Below are 22,367 nucleotides of genomic sequence, written 5' to 3' on the forward strand. Positions count from 1 at the left end.
CACGAAAACACATACATACATCCGCATTTATAAAAACATACTCTTACTAACTAACAAACATGATAAAAAATTAACAACTATAAAAAGACTAACTCAGAGATACTAACTAATACATCCTCTCTGTTAAACATTGATATTGTTAATCATACAGAAGTCTCTGATTATATACAAGGCTTTTATATTTACATTATTAAGGAAGATATCGATCGAAACGGGATTGGTATTGACGGTGGATATCAAACTTTGAATCATTTCCTGTCTTCCTTTAGAACGCAGGGGACAATGCCATAAGAGATGGTCAATATCTTGAACGGAATGAGAACACTCACAAGATGAATCAGGAACCATCTTAAATCTCGCCAGAGATTCTCGGGTATTAATATGGTTTGTTCTCATTCTACCAAATCGAACTATACAATCTCTTGGCAGATCGTAACCGCTATACCAAGGTGATTTTTGAGGTTTGAAGAATTTTTGCCAATAAAGAACACCTTTGTTATTAAATATTGAACTAAGATGAGCCAAGAATTCTTTCCACATATCTTCCTTATCTCTAAAATCTGTGTAGGGGATCTTGTGTAGGGGTGAGTGAGGCTTATTGGTGGCCTCTTTAGCAAGTTGCTCAGCTAATTCATTCCCTTGTATCCCACAATGAGAGGGAATCCAGATAAATGTAACATGTTTGTCATTGTGGTGTGCAGAGGCCAAATCAATAATTTTGTGTTTAATGTCTACGATATGAAAATTTGTTTTAGAGCTCATAATGGGGCTCTGAAGACTTATTATAGCACTGAGAGAGTCTGAGCAGATTGCTAATGGCCTTTCGCTATAGTAAAAGATGTCTATGGCTTGAGAAATAGCTGCACACTCTGCTGTGAAGACAGAAGCTGTCGGATTAATACTAATAGGGAGATATGTCTGTTTCTCCAGGCAGACAACTGCTGCTCCTGTCGATATCCCACCTTCCACTTTGGATCCATCCGTAAATATGCATAGGTGATTGTTGTAATGATTTCCAACATACTCAATGAATTCGGTGTTGGGTGCTGGGGATCTTTGTAAAATGCGACCTAAGTTGAGATCACACGGAGCTTGATAAGTTGTGGAATTATAAGATGAGGTTATGCATGGAAAGTCGGAAGCTTTGTGACAAATGTCGTTAACATTTTGGGCTTCTAATATGCATTTAACGAGGATCTTAGACTTTCCAAGGGCCGAATTGTTAGGGTCTAAGGAAATAGCTTCCAATAGATTTTTGATATATGTATTGGAGATGTGGTTGACATTGGAGATGATTTTCGTTAGATGGGATTTTCCTAGGTATGAAGCTCTGTTTTGAAGATAAGGAATTTTGGATTCAGATAGAACAACATTTGTTGGAGATGACATTCTGAGACCCAGGGACAGTTTGATAGCGCGAGCCTGAATCGATTCAAGTTTGGAGATCAATGACAGATTGCTAGGGAAGTAAACATGAGCCGCGTAATCAAGTCTAGATCTGATTAGAGACTTATAAAGAAGAATAAGAGTTTCCGGGTGGGCGCCCCACCAAACGCCTCTTAAAAATTTAATAATGTTCATTGTGGAGGAGCATCTTTTGTGAAGATAGAGAATATGGGTTTCGAAGGATAGCCTGGGATCTAGATGAATCCCCAAAAACTTTACATTGTCTGAATCTGGTATCAGGAGCTGACCTACTTGGAAAAGGGTGCGGCCAATGGGCATATTTCTATTGTTGAAAATCATAAAGTTGGTTTTCTCGAAAGAAAGATCGAGTCCTATTTTAACTAAATTTCTGTTAACCTCTTTCAGAGCCTTTTCGATAGATCTTTTAGCATCATTTAAAGCATAGTTACGAAAGTAAAGTGCGATGTCATCAGCAAACTGGGATATGTGGACTTCCTTAGGGACACCTTTAAATATATCGGCCACGTAAAGGTTATACAGCAAAGGGCTTAATACCCCGCCTTGAGGCAGGCCTTTGTATATTGTCCTCACTCCTTGGAAGCTTGGAGAGCTAGCAAAACGGCAGTAAGACCAATTGGCTATAAAGCTCAGAGTATTAATAGGAATACCTATTTCACAGAGTTTTTTCAAAAGAATATTTTATTGAACGTTGTCATAAGCCGAACAGATATCTAGGAATGCAGCCGATGTAACTTGTTTGAGAGCAAATCCTGTTCTAATGTAAGCAGAAAGGTTAAAGATGTTGTCAATGCATGATCGTCCTTTCCTGAATCCAGATTGGGAATGGGGTATCCGATTGGTATTTTCACACCACCACTGTAATCTATTATTGATCATTCTTTCCATAATTTTGCACATACAAGATGTCGGGGAAATGGGTCGGAAACTTTTATTATCTGACTTTTTAATAAGCAGGATCTGGCTTCTGATCCATTCTTCTGGTATCCTTTTTGATTGAAAGATTTCGTTGTAAATATCTAACAGGTAAAGTCTACATTTGGTGGAAAGGTATTTAATCGATTTATAATCTAATCCGTCCAGACCGGGAGATGAATTAGGGTTGGCTCGTTCTATTGCACAGTTGAATTCCACTAAGTTGAAAGGAGAGTCCAAGAATTGATTAGGAGAGACTACCAGATTGATTGAAGGATTGACAGGGACCCACGGCGGGGATATTTTATTTATAGCCACCTTTTTTTGAAGGTTGATGAAATCTGAGTCTACAACTTCTGTGCTTCTCGTAAGAGTCCATTTGTTTTTTAAAATCTTTATGTGGTTCCATAGATGAGATATAGAGGTCCTATGTGATAGGCTGGAAGCAAAGTCTCTAAAATTATCTCTTTTTTTCTTTTGAAGGAGCTTCTTGGTGATGGCTACTTGTCTTTTGTAGTTAGCCCAATTCAGAGAGGAGGACTGGTGTTTCCATTTTTTGAAAAGAGCCTTTCTCAGTCTTACCGCTTTGTCACATTCTGGGTCCCACCATGGGACAGGATTCCTGTGAAGGTGGTTGAGGACATGCTTCCTGCGAGGGGAACATTCGAGAATAGAGTCTCTCATACATTCTGAAAACCAGGTGTAATTCTCAAGAACTGAAGTTTCTCCTTGACGAAGAGCTGACTCAATGTGGGTATCCATAAGGTTACTATATTTTTCCCAGTCGGTTCTTGTGGAGGATAATCTGTTGGTTAACTTGGAGTAAAGGTGTCTAGAGGTTTTAAGTTTGATGAGAAGAGGAAAGTGGTCAGAACCGAGTGGATCTTCTTCCTGTGTTATGAACAGGGAATCTGAGAGACTTCTAGGGGCCAGTGTAAGATCAAGATTGCTTGAGGAGTTGTTACGCATATCATAGCGGGAGGATAGGTTATAGTTCAATATGTCTATGTTGTGGTTGTCAATCGCTTGAAGAAGGTTTCTGCCCGGTCCATCTATTTTGGAGCAATTCCATTCTGGGTGGTGAGCATTGAAGTCCCCCATTATTAAAAACGGACCAATGTCTTTGATATTTTGGACAAAGGAGTCCCAGTGGGCAGTGGATAATCTACCGAAAGGGGGTCTGTAACATGCTGCTAAGACTATCTTACATTCAGTGTTTTTTTCAACGATATAGAAGGCTTATATTGTTTAATTGAGACCTGAGTGATTTTTCTGTTTGGGGGAGGCTGTAAATCGAGAGTTGAGTTCGAGGTAGAAGGTGTGGATGAAGATGGAGGAAGGGAGGAGGATAAGGGAGAATTAGGCAATTTTTTATTGATAAGTGCAGAGGGGGAAGAGGAGGACTGAATCGGTTTGGATGAATAATCCTTCATTGAAGAGCATGATCTGGATGCATTGAGAAGACTGGAGGATAGATTAGGGGGTTTTCTGGTGGAGTTTATTGGGGAGATGGAGGGAGTGGACTGAGTCCAAACGGAGGGAGAGGAAGAAGGGCTTTGTTGACCGCCAATTGACTTGAAGTTAACGATATCTGCTTGACTTTTAATTTTAAGTGGGGGGAAATTTTCTTTGGTCGCTGCAAACTGAGATCTGGAAGAAATCCTGGAGTTACCCAAAACTAGTTGACGGGCTTCGAAGAAGCTAATGTTTAATAAATTCATTTTTGTGTTAATTTCTCTCTTAGATTTCAGGGCAGTACAGTCTGGATGAAGAGTAGGGTGATTTTCCTTACAGTGTGCGCAGGATGGTGAATCCTTATTTGGACAATCCAATAGGTTATGACCTACTGACCCGCAATTTCTGCATATTTTTGGACTCCGGCAGAATTTGTTGGTATGACCAAATTTAAAGCAACCGTAGCAGATTTTGATAGGTTCAATGTAAAGTTCGACCGGTGCGAGAATGAGGTTGTATAATTTAATATTGTCTGGTAATACGGTACCCTCAAAGGTAAGAACGACTGACTCACTTGGAACTCACGACCAATTCCCGTTTGGAGAGTCTTTAATTCTCCTATTAAGCCTACGTGCATTCAGAATAGGAACTGGAGAGTCAGAGTGATTAATTATGTCTTCTAATTCGCAATCAGTAGACCAGCCTTTGATGATACCTCTTCTGGTAGTCCTGAATTTGGGTATAAAAGTGTTTACCCCTTCAAGATCTGGTTTGTTAGTTTTAATAAATTGGTTTGCTTCAATAATTTTAAATTTGATTGAAAACCTTCCAAACCCTTCCGGTCTGATTTCCTCTACCCCTTGGTTGACTTTATTCAGAGCTTTGGCCAGCATAAGGGCATTCTGGGAATTCCTTTCTTTCACCGTATTTTTGTCAAATATAGCGGAGACAAAAGCCGGGCCTTTATGTGAAGATGGATAAAGATTGACTATGGGAGGCTCGCATCTTCTCTTCGCAGAGGAAGAGTCTGACGTTTTATCCTGAATCTTACCTACTATTCCAGGGGATGGGGGAAACATGTCTACAGATTTTCTCTTATTACTTGAGTTAGATTCAGCCGTGCCTGTTCCCATGGGAGTAGAACTTTTGGAAGTCATGATGGCTTCACTCAAGCCTAGGGCCACATGGGCCCAGGCGTCCGATGAATGATCTTGTTGAGGCACTGTTAACCTGGGATCGGCTATTTGAGACTCTGAAGATATTTACTTAAAATATAGGGAAAGGCAAAAAAAAAAACTTTATTGAGAATTTGAGAAATTGTCTAAGAGACAGGAATAGGAGATTGCCGAGGAGAAGAGGTTAGTCGACCGAGTCACAGTATGTTCGACGGAGGGATCCAATACAGTATATTGCTCGATACTGAACTGTGGAAAACGTTCCTAGCTCCCCTACTGGAGAGAAATGTTACTATTTAGCTTCTTCTAGCGGCCGTTCTTTCATAGCGTGACAATCATTATTTTGTCGGGATCAGGTTCGGTCCGCCCCCCTTAAATTGCGGCGAAAGCATCTCGAAGTATCTCATGAATTTTTGCACATAGCTAAATCAATATTATGACTTGCCAAAACGATTAGTTCCAGATTGAAGCTATTCAAAGGATTTTTTGTATTCCTCCATAAATAAAAAATGAGCGTAACGCAAAGGGGCTTCAGGTTAGTCCATATTACTTAAGGTCCAGTTTTCCCAGGTGGCCTTGATCCGCCACAGTGTGCGTGCCGTGTGCGTGTGCCATGGTGTGCCGCACACAACGCTACATCGTACAAGGTTGCAAGGGTTCGGGAGGCGGCGATTTATGGCTCGATAGTGCAAAGATGGGCATGTCAGTGGTCAAAAGCGGTAGATGAAGGATAAATCTAGAGTGCTCGCCACAAGGCAGGTCCTACTTTTGCGTTGTCGAGCAACATTTTGCATTATTCGGTCGCATGATGCCTATCAGAGAGGCGATCTGAGCACGCGTGGCCGACAACGCAAACAACGGCGCTGCCGAAGCTTCGTTCGAATGCCTCTCTGACAGGCATCATGCGACCGAATAATGCAAAATGTTGCTCGACAACGCAAAAGTAGGACCTGCCTTGTGGCGAGCGCTCTAGATTTATCCTTCATCTACCGCTTTTGACCACTGACATGCCCCATCTTTGCATTATCGAGCCATAAATCGCCGCCTCCCGAACCCTTGCAACCTTGTACGATCTAGCGTTGTGTGCGGCACACCATGGCACACGCACACGGCACGCACATTGTGGCGGATCAAGGCCACCTGGGAAAACTGGACCTTAATGTTAAACAACTTTTTTTGGAACATTTTTTTTGCCAGTTAATAGTTGAAGCCATTTGCAATAACCCATATGATTTTTAGACCCCTAAGTATTCAATTATAGGTGGAGTAATTATGTAACTATCGCACTGAAAACTGATAAATTCCCAGGAGCGAGGAAATGGTTATTTACCATGCGTATATCTCCGTAAAAATTTTTTTTTTCAAGAATCTGACTTTGGCACATCATGCACGCCCTATTAGGCTATACAAAAATAATTTTTTTTTATAAAAATTGAAAATTTATAAAAAGGATTTTTTGCCGCCTTGGCACCACTGTGCGCCGTGTCTTGAGAGTCGTAGTGGAATGGTGGGACCTCTCGCTCGCGGCCATGATCGACCACATAACCACGAGCGAGAGGTCGTAGACGGCGGCCTTCTGCAAAGTCGTAATGGCGCACAAGGAGGCCGCTGAGCGGGCCCGGGAGAGAGACCCGGACTCGGCTAGGAGGGTATGGGTGTGTGCCCCCCTCTGGGACGGGGGCGTTGGACATGAAGGCGCAGGGGACACCCATGCGTCACCTTGTGTCCCCACGAGGGGGGCTACCCCGCGTCTACGTTTTCCCCAGAGGGGGGGGGGGGCGTGTGTGGATTCAGGGTGCCGTTGTGCGAGCTGACCTCGGCCGCTGGTGGGGAGCATAATTCCTCCCCGCGAGAATTCAACGACCCCCGAGTTAACTCTTGGTGTGGGGAGGTGTCGATCCATCCCCCCTAACAGCGTAGTTTGATGGGGACACGTGGGGGTGGGGTGGGAGGGGTCGGGGCGTGCTTGCTTATAGCGGCATCTTCTTGCCCCGGCCGGGGCGGGGATCTTCGGGTTACCCGCTCCGTGTGGGGCACGAAGGCGCCGGGAGCCGTGGGTGGACCGAGCGTGGGGTTTAGGAAGCCCAATCTGACGGCTCCAAGGATGGGGACACCGGGCGGGTCCCTCCGTCTGGGGTCTTATAGAGTAAGTAGTGGGGGAGGCTAACCCCTCCCTCCGGGTAGTATGATAGCTGGGAGAGGTCCTGTTGAGTACTCGTGTGATCCAGGCACCTCTCCTTAAGCTTAGGTGGGCGTGAGTTTTTAGTGGGTAGTCTCCGGAGACGGGGGTAGTCTCCCTCCCCGAGGATAGTCCCACATAACCCTGGCTTCCCCCAGGGAGTCGGGGTATGCGTAATGCATTTTCTCACGGAAAACGCAGGGAGAATAATGCCGGGTCCACAGTGAGGACGACTATTCGTTAGATGCTCGTCAACAGAAACTGCATCGTATTCACATTGCTGTTCGCCAGCAGTTCCAGGTTCGTTCGCTTGGAGATTACGGGCAGTTCGTTGTAGACCTTGCTCGGTGCATACACGAAAATTACAAAATATGTCTGAAGATCTTTTACTTGTATTAGCAACATATTTAATAATACAAGATAGTGTTGAGAAAAAAAGGAAGCGACAATGCTGGCAAAGAGAAATTTCCTTAAAAAAAAAACATTTCTGGTGGAATATGTTTAATAAATGATTTATTAAAAAACGAAACAGTATTCAAAAATTTTGTGAGATGGCCTATGAGGACTGTGAAAAATTATTCAGCATAATTGGGCCGAAAATATGAAAGAAGCATACGAATTTTCGAATAGCGATTTCTGTCAAAGAGAGATTATTACTAACTTTTTGCTGAGTAAATAATTGAAAGCATTTAAACTTTTTTAATAAAATTGTATTTTTTTTCATCAACTGACAGATATTGATATGCTCTTTAAAAAAATATTAATGGTGTTAGATCGAAAATGTATTAGTTTAGGAGTTATTAATTTTTTTTTTTAGGAGCTATTAATGCGAGATTTTATCGATTTAATATAGAGCGATCTATGTCTTAATTATGTACTTCGATCAATAAAATCGATAAAAATAGTCCCATTTACATAGTGTTTGGACTTATTTTAATCGGAAGAATCTTGAATGTCCATTGGTATTACAATTATAAAGATAAGACAACAATTACTGAAAATAAAATTTTCCAGTCACCGCATTGCTGCGGTCAATTTTCTTTATTAAGCATTTCCACAATGAAATGTGAATATAACTCGTATTTTTAAAATCTTTTGTAATGATTGGCACCCAAAAAGACAAAAAAAAATGTATTTAATTAAGCATAGTAAGCAAAGACATACTTGAGTGGTACCAACGTCGACTACGCATAGCGACGGCCCTGGCGAGTCGCGAAAAGGCTGCAATGGCCGTCTGGCGCGAACACGTCGCGCACACGCTGTCAATTAACATTTTCTGATCCTTCTCGTACATTAAGGGAACCAAATACTTTTCGTGAATGGTTTCTTTACCAGAAATGTCTGTAGAATGCATTCCTGTATAGTAAATTCCTGCTAGATAAAGGATTTTTCACATAAATACAAAAATAGAGCGTGCAAAGTACCCGCGTCGGCACATTTTCAAACTTTAACAACCATTTACAACTATTACGAAGTACATAAAAATATAATTGACTATATGAATATGTAGAGGAGAGTCCCCTCTATCTCTTGACTCAAATTTGAACTTTCTCGCGTGTTTAGTTTTTGCGTAACACGTCGTTTCGTATCAAAATCGGGCATTTTTACAAAAACCAAAACTTTTCGAAAACGTTGCGTGATTGAGCAATTCTACTTTCAGATTCGGTTTTAGGATGACAAAGAGTATAAGAATCACCCAACAGGTATTGCAAAATTTTTTTGGTGTTGGACAGTGTAATCTTTAAACGTTACGAGGGCCGATTTCCGAAAACCTTCTGCTTACCCATCCTATTGTAGTGGGCAACCCGGTGATGAAATAGGCATCGGCTAGTCGACGACAACCTATTTCTGCGGAAGTGAGCAAGCCTCGGTCCACGCATATACTGCTCTAGCCCTTGGCTCGTAACAATGTAATTTTATAATTTATATTTTATATTTTGTTACGAGCCAGGGCTGCGAGCAACGCGAGAGGCCGGTGAGGGGGTTATTACCCCTGGAATATGGTTTCAATTTGTTAGTTAGGTACGCGGACGTACCCAATGCGAAATCGGGGAGCCGCTAGGATAGTTGACGTCGTGAACGCACCCAATGCGAAATCGGGGAGTCACCATGAGAGACACGCGGCGAACCCGTTACGAAAGGAGATTGTATAAGAGCGCGGATGAATCCAATGCGAAACTGGGAATCCGCTAGGAGGTTGATAACTCACAGACGCGCCTAATGCGAAACCAGGGAGCTGCTAGGATGCGGAAGAACCCAATACAAAATCAGGAATCCGCTAGGATGGTATAGTTTTCGTGGACGCACCCAATGCGAAACCGGGGAGCCACTAAGTTGGAGAAATCTTTATTGATTTGAATTTAAGATTAGTAAGCCTCGTAACTTATATATAATTTAATTGATACAATCCGAGCGGTAAGATTATATCGTTTGGGAACGTTCAATTATTAGATTAGGATATTAGGCAATAATTAAGGGTTGTAGATTACGCGAGTTAACAAACAAGACAAAAATATTCTGAATTGAAATAATTACAAGTGTTGTTGTTTGTGTCGCGAGTGAATTCAGTGGGTGTACAATTGGAGTAATTGTTACCTATGATGCACGGTGTTGACGCACGGGCAATGAGGGGTTAGATAGCGATTGTTGAATGCCAAATAGAATATATACCGAACGAACGGAATCTATACGGTTACGATTTGATTCAATTTGAAAGGAACTTTAACCCGATCTCACTAAAATTTACTCTGATGCGTGTAACGCGACATGACTGCACGATTACTGATCGACTACTGAACCGAAGAGGATGAGAATGAACGGGTTTATATACCTTGAAAACGAAAGGGATACTATGTTTAAGATTTAATGTCACGTAGGGTCACAATATATCTTTTTTGGTAGGCTATCGAATGACGTAAATTAGAATAAAATACCTTTTAAGGCAGATTTGACATCCAAACCCGGCTATAGCCTTTAAAAACGCACATCATACGATTCATTAAAATCGCAGATGGAGTTGATTTTACGTATTTTATAATGTGGCCTCTTGACCGACTTTTAGTTTTTTAATAAATGTGGACAAAGTCATGTGACCGATATTAAACTTTCTCTATTATCTTTATTTTTCTATTATCATGCAAAAACGGCTCCAGTCGGTTTGTGCATGACTTGTAGTAAAGTGGATCCCTGTCCGTTTTTTTTTAATATACTTACGTAGTCGACTCTTAAAACACAAGAAGAATATACATATACAGTGTGTTCCACGAACTCTGTCCACTTAAATATCTTGGTTATTTCAAACAATACGAGAAAATGTTACGTACAGAAGTTGTAGGGTTTAAGAGACTACATAATATGGTATACACTATACATGATATTCTTGCAAGTGGAGGCGTAGAGAAGATACAGAGGTCACCTTTGTTTTTTTAAATGGAATGTCCAATTTTTTATACTCGATTTCGATAGATTGGCGTATTCTGAGTATAGAGGTACTAAAGTGTATTTGTCCAAAAACTTACCGTTGTTGAGATATTTGACTGTTTTCAGCCTATTACTTTCATTATGGAACATATTCAAGGATATGCTCCCTACGTCAAATGTAAAATAGTCAATATGAAATTTTCATTCGAAGAACAATTAAAAATGCTTCTAATTTATGGAGAAAGTAAGAGAAACGCAATTGTGGCTCGAAATTTATACGGTGAAAGATATGCAAACCGCATATGCCCTTCACACATTTTTGATAGATTGCGTAAAAAATTAAAGGAAACTGGAAGTCTCGTTCATGTAGTGATGAAGACAATGAAATTAATGTTGTTGCAATGGTACATCATAATCCTCATATCAGTGTACGTCAGATTCAGCGCGAATCTGAAGTCAGCAAAAGTAGTGCATCACGAATTCTCACTTGTAACCAATATCATCCGTACCATATTAGCCTTCACCAGGAATTACGTGACATGGATTATGTAAATCGTGTTAGATTTTGTGGATGGGCTCAAGAGTAGCTGCAAATCAATCCACTTTTTTTCTCCTTAATATTATTTACCGATGAGGCTACTTTTACCAGCACTGAGTGTGTTAATTTACATAACATGCATTATTGGTTAGTACGAAATGCTCACTGGCTACGAGAAATTGACCATCAAATGTCCATGGTCCATTAATTTGTGGTGTGGAATCATAGGGCAACAAATAATGTTCTTGTTGTTTTTATTAAAGGAACGGTGAGAGTAAAGAAAGGACACTTCACAAAACAGTCGAGGATTCCGAATAGACAAGAAACAAGACTTTATTAATTATATCCGGACCGAAATTACAACCGTCGATGTCAGCGTGTCGCGTATACTTGAGCACTAAAAATCTCGACACACCGAAAATACTTCTACAGTCCGAATGCTTGAATCCTAACTTTCTGCTGCGGGGTCAGCTCTATTTATACAAAAATTGACTGGGCGGAGGTATCCGCTAACGGGGGAAAAATCATCCCTATTCGTTAGGCGACTTGGGGGAGGAGGGTCTTCTTGATCCGTGGAGGAGAAAGTCACTCCCTCAAGTCGTTTTAGTGCACTTCTAAAAAGTATACTCCCGGAGCAGCGCGTTTACGGTACCCTAAAATGGGCCTCTTAATTTATGGCCCCCTCGACTGGCGCAGGCCAAGGGTAGTGCCAATTGCACGGATGGCCTGCACATGTATTAGGACCCACTCTGTCCGTTCGGGGCCTTCGTTTACCATTTTATGGCCTCCTTTTCCGTAGTCATTTAGCAAACGGCGGAAAAAAGGGAAGGCCTGTTCGGAAAAATATGCTAGATAGTCGAGGGGCCATCTGTGCCGCTTGTAAATGCACGTGCATTTCTCACATCCTCCCACCTTGAGTCCTGGACTCAATACGCTTTCGCTGAATGACGTTCATAAATCGCTTAAGACATAAAACGGAATACCTACTAAACAACATAAAATGAAAATACATGGAGTTCCGCTTGGGATAATCTTCACGAAACATAATAATCGGGTTTTCGAATAATACGCCCGCTTCGAGTCCTAACAACGTTTTCGATATTATAAGTAGGTTGAGCCTCGCGGTTTTTTTCGTTGTCGCCGTCACGAATGGTTTGCTCGTTTAACAAAACTTCACGCATATCTTTCCCGTTTATATCACTCCGTTCGATCTCTAACGGGTAAATTCGCTGTATCGGTCTCTTTAATATGCCATCTTTGGTTTTTAAAATCGCTACCCTAACTGTACCGTCGCGACCTCCGATCAATTCTTCTATTCTGGCCAGCGGCCAGTCGATCCGCTTGCGATTATCGTCACCGATCAAGACAATATCCCCCAGTTTTATTGTGCGGGTTTCTTTCACGTTACTTTTGAAAATTAACTGGCTGAGGTACTCTGTACGAAAACGTTGACGTAGATGTTCTATTATCTCTTGTTTACGTCTAAGAACTCGATTCAGGTCAGTTTTTCTAAAAAGATCTATATCTGGACATTCAGATTCTCTTACTTCGTTCAAAAACATCGCAGGTGTGAGAGGTTTTGGGTCATCCGGTGAATCCGAAACGTATGTTAAAGGCCGCGAATTAATCGTACGCTCGCAGTTGACTAGGACGGTATACATTTGATCGTACGTGAGGCATGATTTTCTAAGCACTTTGCGTAGAATAACTTTGACCATTCCTATCAATCGCTCCCACCAACCTCCCCACCACGCTGCCGTTGGTGGATTAAAAATCCACTGTATACGCTTAGCTGAACTGGTCTTAGCGATAATATCCCAATTCAGCTTTTCAAAAGCGCTGTTGGCTCCTACAAAATTTGTGCCGTTATCGCTATAAATGACGGAGGGTCGATTGCGACGACCGATAAAATTATCTAACGCATCTAAAAATGCTGCCGTCGACAAAGATGGGACAAGCTCCAAATGTACCGCGCGATATACGGCGCATGTGAATAAGCATATCCAGGCCTTTTGTTGTCCTCGCAAATATAGTGGTCCCGCGAAATCTACGCCTGTAACCTCGAAAACCGCCGCGTCCCTTACGCGATTTAGCGGTAACGCTCCTGGACTTGCTTTCATCGGCTTGGAGCATTGTCGTTTACAAATGACGCATTTTAAAATAATTCGTCGTACAGTTTTGCGCATCTGAATTATCCAATATTTTTCCCTTAATTGGCACATTACTGATTGTACCCCAGCATGGTTCATGTTCTCGTGTGTCTCACGAATCAGTAACTCTACCACTTCGTGTTTGTTGTCTAATAATATTGGGCACAGAAAAGGAAAACTGTCATCCCGTTCTATTATCCTTGTTTTTAGTCGTAATAGCCCATCGGTGTGCTTGAAAACTTTAATGGCAGACAACTTTGGGTCCTTTTTTGCTGAGAACATTTCTTTTTGCAAACATTTTAATAGTTTTACTTCTGTTTCGTAGATCTCTTTATATGTCAAATATCTCTCTTTTATGCTTTCTTTTCTCAAAAATTTCTTAAATCTCAGCATAATACTAAAAAATCTTATTAGCTTGTTATACGATGAAAATCTATTTACCAAGCTTACATCTATGTGTTTGACATTAAGCATTGAGATCTCGGCGGACTTTTTTAGCTCACTATTTACCTCACTTTCGTCAATTTTGCCCTTTATACTTGGCCAATCTTGCTGACGTCCGCGCAACCAATCAGGCCCCTCCCACCAGCGCGAATCGAGTAACTGTTTAGCTTGACATCCGCGCGACGGAAGATCGGCTGGATTTAGTGGTCCGGGTACATATTTCCACGTCCACGATTCTGATAGACGGCAAATCTCGCGTACGCGATTCCATACAAAAATACCCCATTGACTGTCTCGATTTATCCAGGTCAAAACTGTAGTTGAATCGGACCAACAAAAAACGGGAATGTCTCTACAACTGAGGGCTTGTAAAATGTCGTCAGTTTGACGGCTACCTATGCACGCGGCCAGGAGTTCGAGACGTGGAATAGTTGCGTTATCCGGTGCGATTCGCGCTTTCGCGGCAAGTAAATGCAATTCTACACGACTATCGTTTTCCACGCGCAAGAAGGTGACCGTAGCGTATGCTGCCCGGCTTGCATCACAAAAGGTGTGCAGCGAAAAGACGCCCGTGCCGAATTTTCTCGGCAGTTCGATATCACTTAAATAGTGTAATTGTTTCTGCCAATTACAAAATTCTTTCCGCGTATTTTCGTCTACCGGTGTGTCCCAGTCATACCCCGCGTTCCACAGACCTTTTAATATTAGTCTCGGAATTAGTGTGACCGGTGCCGTAAAACCGATGGGGTCGAACACCCTATGTGCCATTGAAAGAATTTTTCGTTTCGTTACTTCATTACCGCGGTTGTCGAGAATTGCAGGATTGATCGATATCGTATCGCGAGCTTTATTAAATAAAATTCCGAGTACGAGTGTGGTTTCTTTTCCCGAAAAATCGTGAGTATACTCCCACCCTCGTAATTCAAAATTACCCTCGGCCATTATTCCCTTCGCTTGTTGCATAAAAGAGCTTAATTCTGAACGAGATCCGACACTCGTGACACAGTTGTCCACATAAAAGGATTTTGCTAATTGGTTAATAACATCTTTGGACCATAACTGTTGATTCTGCATCTTCAAAATTCTCGCGAAATGGTATTCTAAAACTGCCCCCAACAAAAATGGGCTACTTGTAAGGCCAAATACTACGCGCTTATGACGCAATGTTACTAGTTTTCCTTCCGAAAACCATAGAAAACGCAAATAATCGCGGTCTTTTGAATTAATCTCGATTTGTAAGAAAGCTTTACGAATGTCCGCAAGAACCGCCATTGCATTTCTACGAAATCTCAATAACGTCGCTGGAATCAACTCGATTAGATTGGGTCCCTTCTCTAAACACTGATTCAATGACGGAAAACCCTTCTCGCTCGCCGAGGCATCAAATACTGGTCGTATCGGCGCACAGTGGGGTATTTGGCCCGAAAAACCGGAAAAAATTATTTAAGCGTTATATACAGGCTCAATGCCACAATGTAGGTGGTCGTTGAATTCGTCTTAACATCAGCTATAACATTATGAGATCGAAAATATATCTTAACAGTTAAAAAATTAAATTGATCCTCACTTTTTATAAAAAAAAAATTTTTTCCGAAATTTTATGTATTGGAATTTGTAGACATCTGAATACTGTTAATCTTTTGTTCGAACCTTTTTTTTCGTCAGATTATCGGAAACCCTTGAAAAATCGTGGCGCTTGTGGAGTACGTGCACCGAAAAGCTAGAAAAAGTATTTTTACACGTAAATTATGTTAAAATGATGTAAATTATTATTGTAATACAAAATATGTAGATCATGAAATGTTTTAATAAGTAGATATGTATTTTAAGAATATTTTTAAATTATTACCATTAATTTGCGTACGTAAAACACTTCTAAACGCTAATACTAAATTAGCTATAAAACGTCAATCTGGACAAATCTGGAACCAAACTTTATTAGCTTGGAATCGCAAATCTCTACCGAATATAATGAGACCAGAAAGACCATCGGGACTCACTCAGAACCATAATAAAATCGTTAATGAAGTCTTATAATTGTAAAAATAATTTCTGAATTATTGATCATATTCAAATATTAATAACTTTATAAATGAGTATAATAAAAAAGTGAAAACAGTCTGAGAGTGTAGTCCATACTTACCTAAAAGATGTCCATAAAGCAAAAAATTACACAGCTTTTTTAAAGCATGTAAAAATCACTAATAAATGTACGATATGTTATAGCATGATTGGAAAGGCAATACAAGTCATAGAATCTCTCGACTTTCGATTAAGTTTAGACATTCATAAACTTACAAATGAATAAAAACAATTTAGTACAATGTTCTACACACATTCAACAACTTCGAGCAATAAAAAAATTACAGTTTACGTTAAATTTTTGAAATTGACTTTTTCCGGCTTTTCGGGCCAAATACCCCACTGTGCGGCGTAGTACTTCCGGGTTTTAAAACGTGACGATGAGGCAAATAGTGGGCTAAGTTTTTCAATTGATTGTCTGGTACGCGCTCAATTATGCCCTGTTCGAGCCACTCTGCTAATATTTTATCATATTCTTCATACAGGCCATCTCTGTTTAGTTTTTTCACTGTACCATTTAATCTACTTTTGGCTAACTCGAAATTACGTGAAATTGGTGCGTGGTTCTCGACCCAGGGCAATCCAACTGTGTACCTTCCGTCTTTGCTTAAAGAAATGTTTTTTAAAAAATTTTCCTTAACCCTTAATTCTTTAGTGATCTGGGTCGTTCTTTCGATCGGATCCTGTATACCTATGAGGTCTAATCTCCAAAGATCCGAAATACCCATCTCACCCGCGAACATCGTCAATGCGGTAGAGGAACAGTTTTCCTGATCGTTTGTAGGGTTTTTTCCCATAACTACCCAGCCTAATCTCGTCTCGAAGGCTGTTAAATCGCTCGGTAGATCGCGTTTCTTCCCGGTAAAAAGTTTGCCCGCCACGTCAGCGCCTATTAATACATCTATATTCCTATCCGAAACATTCGTAGTCTCCAGATCGGTGAGAGAAACGTTGGCTTTTCCTAATTCTTTTACCCAAGGACCCGATTTAATCGTTGGGATGTCCGTGCAAATCGTATCCTCGTTCATGACTTGAAAATTGCATGAATATTTCCCATCTAAACTCTTCATACGAATCAAATAAATATCGTGTTCCTTGGATCCAGAGTTCGCACCGCCAAACAGTGTGTGAGTCACTGCTCTTTTTCCGAGAGGTTCATACCCCATAAATTTCGCTACCTCGGAACGAACATACGATCTGTGTGAACCCTGATCGATAACTACGCGTGCAACCTTTCTCTCTGAATCGGAATACAGTACGACGCGCAATGTTTGCAAAATGACGTCAGGCATATTAATAAAACTCGCGAGGCTCTGTTCGACGTTTTCTTTTCTATCACGCGTTTCGCTTTTACTCGGAGTCGCATTTCGCGTTGCGTTACATAAACTCGGACACATAAGTACCGAATGACGGTTACCACAAAATGCACACGATATCCTAACTCGGCAATTACTCGACTGATGATTCGGTTTTAAACATTTGAAACAGCATCTTTTTTGTTTGATCAAATCTTTTCGTTCGTCATATGATAATTTTTTAGCCTTGTCACAATTCGCATTTTCGTGATTACCGTCGCAAAATATACATTTTAAACGTCTTTCCTCACCCGAAAACAAAACGCTGGCGCTCGGCAGTTCCGTCAGTGGTCCGGTCTTCTCCTTTCCCTTGCTGTCCTTGCTTCTTTTTTCGGCAAGGGTTGATGATGTGAAGCCGCTGATCGCCATATTTATTCTCTCCTCATTGCTGACCTCGGCCTTGAGGAACTGGAGAAGTCGTGTCAGACGATCCGGAACTTCGCCACCGTCCACTGGTTCGTTGCTGGTACTGAACGCCGACCGTTGCCACGTTCGAAGAATTTCCTCTGGTAGCGAGGATTCGACGAGTGGGTACAACATCGTTGCACAATTGTCCGTTTTGACGCCAAGCGTCTCAAGTGCGCGAATATGCGCTGATATTTTGTCGTAGATTGTCGAAACATCTACTTGTTTCCCTTTATTAGTCGCATTCTGCAACGCAAGCGAAAGTAGCTCTCGGGTGTAAAACTCGATGAGCAAATCGTCTCGACCAAAACGGTTTTTGAGACTCTCGAAAGCTTTGTCGTAATTTTCCGCCGTTGTCGGGAATCCGTTGACGACACTTTCCGCTTTAGAGCCTTCTTCCATCATCTGTTTCAAGTATTCTAATTTATCTTCCTGGGAAACAGATCGGTCCTCGTGAATCTTTCGGAAATGTGACCAGAATTGCAGCCATGTGCTCACACTTCCGCTGTATTTTACGACCTTCAGGAACGGCCTCTTAAATGGTTTCTCGGTCTGGGTCGATGGTTGACCATTTGTTTCTTGTCGACTGTTTGTGGTGATTTGTCCTATAAACCTCAACTTGGCCTCCAGAAACTTTTCTTTATATTTGTCCTGAGCCTCCATGTCCGTTACGATATCTTCTTCAGTGGCTGTCTCTGATAGAAAATCTACATACTTCGAGTTAGCAAGTTCCAGATCTTGCATCCTTGACTCGAGCATCTGCAGCGCAACTTGTCGATCTTCGAACGGAACAGTCGCGTTGTTGCATTTTGCAATAAAGTTGTTGAGGCTCTTCGTAAACAGCGTGCGGTGGACCGTCCTTTGTTTCTTCGAGGTGTCCATTTTTTCTTGAGATTGTTCTACCACCACTAGTCCTGTCACGGTCGCCAGATGTTGCTTTTATTAAAGGAACGGTGAGAGTAAAGAAAGGACACTTCACAAAACAGTCGAGGATTCCGAATAGACAAGAAACAAGACTTTATTAAATATATCCGGACCGAAATTACAACCGTCGATGTCAGCGTGTCGCGTATACTTGAGCACTAAAAATCTCGACACACCGAAAACACTTCTACAGTCCGAATGTTTGAATCCTAACTTTCTGCTGCGGGGTCAGCTCTATTTATACAAAAATTGACTGGGCGGAGGTATCCGCTAACGGGGGAAAAATCATCCCTATTCGTTAGGCGACTTGGGGGAGGAGGGTCTTCTTGATCCGTGGAGGAGAAAGTCACTCCCTCAAGTCGTTTTAGTGCACTTCTAAAAAGTATACTCCCGGAGCAGCGCGTTTACGGTACCCTAAAATGGGCCTCTTAATTTATGGCCCCCTCGACTGGCGCAGGCCAAGGGTAGTGCCAATTGCACGGATGGCCTGCACATGTATTAGGACCCACTCTGTCCGTTCGGGGCCTTCGTTTACCATTTTATGGCCTCCTTTTCCGTAGTCATTTAGCAAACGGCGGAAAAAAGGGAAGGCCTGTTCGGAAAAATATGCTAGATAGTCGAGGGGCCATCTGTGCCGCTTGTAAATGCACGTGCATTTCTCACAGTTCTTAAGAAATACATTGCCAAATTTATTAGAAAACATATCATTAAGCGTTTGTCAGACAATGTGGTATCAGTACAATCGATGTCCAACGCACTACGCTCGAAGATGAGAAATACAGTTACTGAAATATTCCCAAACCGATGGATAGGACGCGGTGGCACTATTTGCTGGCCAACACGAAGTCCAAATTTAACACCCCTAGATTTTTTCATGTGGGGAACATTGAAAAATATTGTGTATCGAGATGCACCAACAACTACGGAAGATAGGAAGCAACGAATTATCGCAGCGCGTGCTACAATAGACGCTCCAACAATAAGACGTGCAAGGGTCAATGCATACCTCACAGGCCGGCAAGCCTGGTGACCGCTGTAGCCAATATTTCGAATACAGCCGAAAATGCGTGTGAATCGAGGCTTGCCTCTTCCACTCCGAACCAATCGGTCGCGCATTCGTATCAATACAATGTCACCACTTCGAACCCATGCGAAATGGCGTCTTGCCACCCCCTACAATCGCGTAGTAGTCGGCGGTAACAGTTTAATATCTTAGCCCACTGCTATAACCCACAGCTTACGGCGAATATCATGGAATCAGTCACACGACAATTTCTTGGTAAAAATAGTATGTATTGTTATGTTTTCCGAGTAGGAGGTGCGATATTATGAATTAGTATGAGGAAGTCACTTCCAGCACGTGTTGATCGTGTGTTTTCCTTCGTGTTTTCGTCGGACGATGGTCATAAAGTAAATAAAACTCGTCGCAGAAACTAATTTTTATGCTAGCCTCATTTTTAGAGTTGACCAACATCTGACCTTGCCCATCATAAAATTGACAGTTCTAAGTACCCAATATTTGCAATTTTTGATGCTCCGAGAATTAAAAAACGGAATTTCAAAGAGGAAGAATCTTAGAATACGAACATATTTTTAAAAATATTTTTACACTTTAACCGGTGGTAAAATTTGCAGAACAAAGATGATTCTAATATATTTTCATTAAGAAATTACATTTACGCATGACATGATAAATTATTTAAGAAGAATTTTATATGTATAATTTACGTATGATAAAATACATATAAGGATGTGTGATGCTGTTTCACAAAGTGCCAGGAACGTTTCCTACTTCCATGGTTAAAGGAGAGATACGGATAGTTTCCCTCAGGAGCTGTGGGGTCCCCAACAACATTTTTTTTGTGTCATGCAGAACAGGGAACTGTCAACGCGCTCTCAAAAGGCCAGACAGGCCAGAGAAGAAATTCGGTTTCAAAGCCTGGCAGACTTGCCGGCTCCTAAACGCTAAGACCAAAACCAGGATTGTAATGTTGCGCCGGCCGGACTGGCCTGTGAAGTATGCATTGACCTTAAGAGACGCAACAGTTCAAAGACTACAACGTTGCATCGCTGCAGATGGCCGACATTTCGAACATTCTTCATGAAAATATTTAAATATCTTAGTATAAATAGTCAAATATCTCAGTAAATACACTTTAGTACTTTTATACTCAGAATACGCCAATCTATTGGAATCGGGCATAAAAAATTGGACACTCCATTTAAAAAACCAAGGTGACCTCTATATCTTCTCTATGCCTCCACTTGCAAGAATATCATTTATACCATATTATGTAGTTTCTTAAACACTACAACATCTGTATGTAACATTTTCTCGTATTGTTTGAAATAACCAAGATATTGAAGTGAATAGAGTACGTGGGACACACTGTATATGCATACATTTGCGGTGGGGCAAGTTGTTATGGAACAATGTGCCCCAAGTCACAGTATCAACTTTCTCCAATTAACACATAGAGCAAAAAGTATAGATCGAATACTATTTACTTACCTGGTACGTAACTAAACCTTCGTTAAACGCAGGCTACACTATCGCGGACGCCACCAAAATGTACGACAGAGCGTCGTTATTCAATTTTATAACAGAATCAACTGAAAACGAAACTTATCCCGGAAACTTTTACCCTCGGTCTCCCCTACACCCTTTGATACACGTTTCACAAGTCTGCATTCTTTTATAGCCTACTCACTGGAAAGTACAGTTAAAAGATTCAATTTCTTTATATTAGAATGTTGAGTATTAAGGTACGTTCACATTCAAGACCGTTCACTCAGACCTAACCAAAATTCGTTTAAAATGACTATAAAAACATTAGTTAGATTAAGTATTTTCATTTTTCTTGGAGTTACGCTTGACTTTGACCTTACATTGCGAATCGTCCACCTTAAATGTCACACAGCAAAGTAGCTGTCCTAACTGTTGACTGGTGTAAATATGTGGTTATCATGTGTATACCGCTCTACGTATACCTGTCACGAATGCACCTTCCCAACAGTGATGAGATATCAGCCAGGTTTTTTCGCGGATGACCGTCTAAAACAGTAACATACCTATACTATGGGGAAAAGGTAGTGGGGCAAGGGTGTTGGCGGGAAAGTACCGGAACAATCTCTTCCGAGACGAGACGAGTGTCCCACGAGTTTTTGCTAAGTTATTGTTAATATTTTATTATAAAATAGCAGCTAATATTGGAGAAGTAACTCCAAAGACACGTAGAGTTCGCTATTTTCAAAATCAAATCAAAACAACTTAAAAAATAGGTAAGACTTGGGACCCCCTCCCCCTCCTTCGTCATTCTATTCGTTTTGACATGCTGAACACGAAATGTACCTGTCATTTTTGGCGCAAATGAATAATTTTCGAGATATCCGCAAAAAACTATCGCTACTACTACATGAATCCTGCCTATACCTACGCGTCCGTGACGGCGCACATACGGCCGAATGACCAAATTACGACGACAAAAATATAAAATGAGATTTTATTTGAAATTCTGGTTAGAAATGCTTATAAGAAGACTGCTTAATAATTATCTTCGGAAAAGTAGCTACTTAGGGTTAATTGGGGTCATAAAAAAGGGTCAAGGGTTCATAGTATGTTAATTAAAAAAAAAATTAAATAAATTAAAACACTAAATTATTTCTGTATGTTGTAGTGAGATATAATATGCAATAAGAATATTATTTTACAACCTCATTGTTATTTTCATCATTATCATAAGCATCATCAGTAGCATCATCATCAAGCTCATCATCGTTGCTTTCATTACCATTATTATAGAAAGTAGGCATTCTTAGTGTAGGAATATTTTATGAGAAACTCCTACGTCCTAGGTGTGACGTAACGGGTGGAGTTATCTCATACCGATTTCGCTAAAG

The 22,367-nt window shown here is 41.1% G+C and overlaps 1 protein-coding gene and 2 long non-coding RNA genes across 7 annotated transcripts in view; 2 read left to right on the top strand and 1 right to left on the bottom strand.

Moving 5' to 3' along the window:
• LOC143356654 (uncharacterized) overlaps nt 1–22,367 on the top strand; it is a 707,545-nt gene that overhangs the window by 172,124 nt on the left and 513,054 nt on the right. Inside the window, exon 2 of one of the 2 annotated variants that reach the window (XR_013082715.1) lies at nt 5,526–6,131. This is a non-coding gene — a long non-coding RNA (uncharacterized LOC143356654). Of the gene's footprint in view, nt 1–5,515; nt 6,132–22,367 lie in introns of those variants that run through there. The other variant, XR_013082714.1, reaches the window with a different exon arrangement.
• Amph (amphiphysin) overlaps nt 1–22,367 on the bottom strand; it is a 271,285-nt gene that overhangs the window by 101,369 nt on the left and 147,549 nt on the right. The window lies entirely within an intron of this gene.
• Nucleotides 3,327–4,600, top strand: LOC143356219 (uncharacterized). Its single transcript, XR_013082632.1, has 2 exons — nt 3,327–3,518; nt 4,085–4,600. It is a non-coding gene; the product is annotated as an uncharacterized LOC143356219 (long non-coding RNA).

This window comes from Halictus rubicundus, chromosome 8, assembly GCF_050948215.1.
Source record: "Halictus rubicundus isolate RS-2024b chromosome 8, iyHalRubi1_principal, whole genome shotgun sequence".
Classification (NCBI taxonomy): Eukaryota; Metazoa; Arthropoda; class Insecta; order Hymenoptera; family Halictidae; genus Halictus; species Halictus rubicundus.